Below are 6000 nucleotides of genomic sequence, written 5' to 3' on the forward strand. Positions count from 1 at the left end.
ATATAGCAGGAGAATCCAGATGGAAGCTTACTCGCACATTTAGGGAAGGGTAGATAAGAGGGAACCGAGACCAAGGACTTGAAAATTTCCTTTGTGAAAAAAACAGCCGTTTTCCAAAAAGAGGATTGGAATCCGTAGTGCGTATTGTTGGCAAGATCGAGGATATGACGTGCATTCGATGTTTGGCTTTTCCAACAGGTGTTCTCTTTTCCGGACATCTGTTAAAAGAGTAAGATACAATGTGTGTTCCAAAAATAATGCCATTGAATTTCCCGCGCCACTCCTATTGGTCGGAGTGGGATTAAACCACTTGGAGTAGGTGGGGGGAGATGCTAAGCTCTGCCACGAAAGCGGTCTCAGTGCTCTCCAAGCTGTGGAAGCGGCAGGACGTCATTTAATGTAAACCTCTGCGCGCCGACCGTGTCACGAAATACCAACCGAGCGGAAATTTCACGTGAACTTTTGCAACGTATTGAAAATGAACCTGATTATTTGGACAACGTCGTCACTGGGGATGAAACCTAGGTTTTTTAATACGACCCAGAAACAAAACGCCAAAGCTCACACCGACCAGTCCCTCAAGCCCAAAAAGGCAAGAATGAGCCAATCAAAAGTGGAAACAATGCTCACTGTCTTTTTCGATAGTGAAGGAGTGGTCCATAAGGAGTTTGTTCCTCAAGGACACAGTTAACGCTGCCTACTACGTGGATGCGCTGGAAATACTCCGAAAAATGGTCATCAGGGCGAGAAAAGACATCTCCGCTACCTGGCAACTCCATCACGACAACGCGCTATGACTCCGCGAGTTCCTGGCCAAACACTAGGTGCCAAAGCTGTCCCACCTCTCCTACAGTCCTGAAATCGTCCCAGCAGACTTTTCCTCGGATCAAGGCAACCCTGAAAGGAAATGGTTTTTCGTCCATGGAAGAGATCCTATCAGCCGTGACGAAGACTTGCGAGGGGCCCCCGAAGACGCCTTCCTGTGCCCCTACCGGTCATAGCAGAGTCATTGGTTAAAATGTGTAGAGGCCAAGGACAGTACTTTGAAGAATTTTAAGTGTTTATGCAAATCTTTTCTTTAAATTACTAAAAAATAATAATGGCATTACATTCGGGACGCACTCTGTACGTACCCATGTTGTCAAATTTTATTGGAGAATGCCCTCTCCCAGGGAATTTGAGGCCTGGTGTCAAGTCTCTAGGTGAGTCAATTGGCAACTCCTTCGCTCAAGAATAATAGTACGCTAATAGAACGGAGCTCGGTCGCCTTTCTTCGTCGTGTGCCCCTAATATTCGGAAAAGCCATGATCGACGGGCTTTTCGAGTTCCGTTCATGCATACATACGTAGATGACTGTCATGTAAAGTCGTTGAAGTCTTCCGGAAATTTCGTGGAGAAGGAAAAACTCCCGTAATTAATAGGATACCCAATTTTCTCGAGGGGTTCCAATCGATGCTGTGGATATTATTCCTGCAGTATTGGCCCCGGCAGCTCGTGCCATTCCGCACCGTAGTCACCCCTCCTTGAGCAGAAGACTACATAGCATTGTTTGAATAAGCGAAATCCGAAGCAGAAATCTCAATGCTTTACTGTCACTTGAGCAATAGTGATTTGTAATGAGCTGCTAGGCCTCCGGGAAATGTTCTTCGATTTCCTATGGGGTCATAAAGGAAACTGTCGGATTTACCATTGATTTTAAAGGAGATGGGAACATATTCCTGTGTATTTCCATGGCAGTTTAACACGATCACTGTCATCACACCGGACAATTGGGATGTGACTGACTAATATTCTGTGTATGAGCACTTTTTTCTCTTTAATTAAGTCTTAGCGCAAGACTCATCGTCAATCATAGGGTCTTTATTAAAGTCGTATGACCTGAAAATGACTGAGTTTCGTAATTGTCAGATCATCTACTGTAATTTACGGTCGCGTCGGAAAATGATCAAAAATGGTGCTCGTAATTTTCAAATTAAAACTTGCGCTCGTATGTCTTGCACGCGAAATCGATTTTCCTCATTTTTCTAGTGGGTTTCTTTCTTACTTCGAGAGATTGATTAAGGTCGGTTGCGATTTTTAAATGCGTAAATATCAATGGGAGAACTTATGATAATAATGCCGGAAACACTACATTATTTGTTCAATAGTGTCCCACTCGTTTTTCTCTTGAGAAATTGAGAAAAGGAAGCGGGTCAAAAGCAGAGAAGAGAACTGTAAAACTATCTGCATAATTTTCTGATTTATGAATAACATAACAAAATTGTTTTCATAAAATTAAGTGCTCTTAAGTTTGTGTAGTCTGGCCGTGTACTCTGTTCAGTTCACATAGATCTATCGATGTCCTTAGATTTACATAATTTTATTTTCCCTTTTCATCATATTTATTCATGGCATTTTTTCCTTAGTTTTTGAACTATTTAAAATAGATTTTAATCAACAAGGTGGAGCTGAAGCAAACGATGTGATATGATTTCGTCGAAGTTACACGGAAGTGTTGAATAACAAAATTTGACAGCAAAAAACAATAAAAGAACACATAAAAAGATCACTCACACGTTATTTCTTGATCATTTCCACGGAATTCGACTCCGTCTTCATCGGAAGAAATAGAAGTAATGTTACCACTTTTGGCTACTGGCCGGGCACAGGCTTGATTATCGTTGACGCCCTCAGCTTCACCCATTCACTTTGCTTTTTTTTTGGGTGTTAACTCTTCCCTTGAAGGCGAGCGCGGCATAGGGAATAAAACTGTCTACCGTAACCTGATGTGTAAATTCCTTACTCCGCGGGCATATAGTACAACGTGAGATCAACCCTCGTCAGTCAAACCTACCATCGGATTGATTACTGTGGTTATATAGGTGGTCACTCAGAATTCCGAATCTCCAAATGGTCGCCTTAAAAATTGTAATATCAGCCCCAGATTGAGAAGGTTAATCAGCCTCCAGGCAAATCTTACTGCTTATTTTTAATCGAATTTTATATCGCAAATTCTTTAATTGCTGCGGGTATAAGCTTGAATAGGACGTCACCGAGAGCAAGCTAATGGCGACTGACGCCTAACTTTTCCCTCATCATCCTTTCCCCGTACCATCGCTTCCCCTCAATCTCTCCTGCGCCCTCATTTTCCATACCCTTGATGATCCAAGCGTCTGCAGCTGCAGAACACCTCCCACAGTAATCAATACTGCCACATCGCCACTTTGAAAATTTACGAGAAAAATTAACGACCTTATATAAGTGTGGGTAACATGTCACTCACGTTGGGAGATAAATCTATGGATAAAAGTACAGCTTATTTCTTGTGTTTACCATATACTGTCAATTGGAAGTAGTAAAGAATGTGCTCTTCTCTTGTCCTTCGTTCTGTTAACAATTGTGAAACTGCATGTTGGTTCACTATGTTGGCTTTTTCAAATTTCTTCCCCATATCTCTCACAATGTACGAATTTTATATTAATTATATTGATTTTTATTAATATATAGTTTCATTTGAAAGTGACCCTTTTTCAAGTTGAAGACAATTTTCGTTGCTCATTACTAAAAAGCGTTTCGAATTGTTATAATTTTTATCAATTTAACAACGTGCGTAAGCTCCAAATAGAAAATTACCTACAGCAGGAGTATGAAATTAAGTTAAGAGAAGATGTTAGATAAACAAAATTTAAAAATTTAAGCATATCATTATGAAATTATAAATGAGTAAACCATTTAATTTTAATCAGAAAACTAACTTCAACTTAAAGTTCTGCTTTTAATGCACCTTGCACATGGAATAATCAAATTGGTGAGAAAGATGACGTGGAGAGATGAAATACTGTTTCCAAAAATTCCTACTCCGGGTCATGGTAATCGTTTTGCCCATTCTGGTAAGCGCGACAGTTGGCGTGAATATACTGATAAAAGTTCTTCAAAGGAGTGAAGTCGAGTAGAATCTTAGAATCTGTTCTTAACCGATCTTCTACCGTTTTCATTATTAAGATCGACAATACTGCTGTGAATCCTTGACGCTGAGAGTCATATCCTTATACGAGTTCGCTTGGTTTTATATTAAAAGAGGGCACACAAAAAATAAATGAAATCAGCTGACTGGTTAGGAAGGATTAGACAGAAATTGTATAAGGAAGTGTGACGTATGATTAAGTACGAGGGAGCTTTGATACAGATCTCAGAACCACGAGGCATCACTTTAATGAAAGCAAAGCAATGGTCAATCCCGTTCCGGATGGCAATTGTGACATTATGATTTCAATTTAAGATAAAGCAAAATATGAAAAGATCATGCGCATTTGCAAGCTATGGAGCATATTTACGACGCGGAAAGTTCATGCGGGAATGCTAGGGGGAAAAAGGGATCATAAATAATGGCGAGAAAGATCTATATGCTCAGATATAAATTAGATGCAGTGATGAAGAATCCAGATGGAAAATAAGGCACCAAAGGTCAACGAATAACATTAAAATTAGCAAAAAATCTGGAAGTAAGAATATGACCCAGATATATAAAGTAACTTGTGATGGATACTTCACTATGCAAGTGGAGAAACGCCAATGAACTGAGGAATAAAATAATTGCTGAGATTTGGAAAGAGAAAAAAGCGCAAAATTGTGGAAACTTGGTTTTCAGTGAAGTAAGGGAAAACTGGCCTGCACTAAGAGGGGGACGAGAAGGCACGCCCTCAGGAAACGACGGTTAAAAAGAGACAATGGCTGAGTAAACAATTTTCAAATAAAAATAGGGAAGCTTAAATAATTGGAAAAAGTGGAAGGAAAGATGTATGGAAGAGGTAAAAAGCCATTAGACGAAACCGCTACCGACGTCAATTTGTTCGAGTGTGAACATAAGGGCATATTTAAAAAAAAGACTATGCAAAATTTATTTAATGCGCTCATGAAACATGAACTATGATAGCTTCAGCTGATCGTTGACAGGGAAACTGTGGTACTATGGAAGACTGTGAACATAAAATGGACAGACGGATTAACTAATGAGGCGTTTCTTCCAAGACTGGAAATATAGAGAAGGCTAAAGGAGACAGTGGAAAATAGAAACAACAGCTTGATAAATTACAAGACACAGTCTTATGTCTAATGATGTGATAAAAGTAATCAAAGATGGAAACTTCTGCAGAGGATGATCAAGGACAAATCAAGGAAAAATTAATGATGGAGGAAGTCAGCGAAAGGAGCTATAATAACTCGTGATGATGATGAGAGCTGGCAACATATCATGGAATGAAAATTCATTCCTCGGACAACCGCAAGAAGAAAGGTTATCACAGAGAAGTGACCAGAGTTGGAGTGGTGGGAGTAAATATTTTTGCTCATGTATTGTTTAAGTAGTAGTAGTAGTAGTATTTAGGGGAGGCGACCGACAGCCAAGGTCATTTGCGCCATAGGGGATGGACAGGAAACGATGAAGGGTGGAGAGAAACCCGGCGTCGGCATTAGCCTAATCTTTACGAAAGGAGCCAAGGGGTCCGCCGTTTAACGTCCCATCCGACGGACGGCGTACTCTCTCAAAGTGCCCTCCACAAAGCACCTCAAGTAGGGATCGAGATACCTCTGAAAAATATTCAACACCGCCGGGATTTGAACCCGCGCCCTTAGGGTGGGAAGCCAGCACGCTAGCCCCCGCACCATCTCGATCCCCGTATTGTTTAAGAGATATAAATGTGGTTACTTATGAACTGACTTACGAGTTGGCCTAATGGAGGAAATTATTTCAATTCGGATCGATGGTTATATGCTCAAATCTGGGTAGTGCCTCTCGGAACCTTTGCTAAAATTCAATCTGTTTGGAATCGAAAATCCAAATGAGCGGGAAACACAACAAAACAACTGAATAATATAAAAAATAATACGTTAGTCGTTAAGGACGGACATCCGATGTCTTTATCGATAGTTTGCTGAGCTAAATACGAGGGCAATCAAGGAAGTAACATACATTTCGGCCCAGGGTGGCAGGAAGGCTAGAACCACCTTATTGAAGACTAAACA

Source organism: Hetaerina americana, unplaced genomic scaffold (genome assembly GCF_022747635.1).
Source record: "Hetaerina americana unplaced genomic scaffold, ioHetAmer1.1.p SCAF_3, whole genome shotgun sequence".
Taxonomy (NCBI): Eukaryota; Metazoa; Arthropoda; class Insecta; order Odonata; family Calopterygidae; genus Hetaerina; species Hetaerina americana.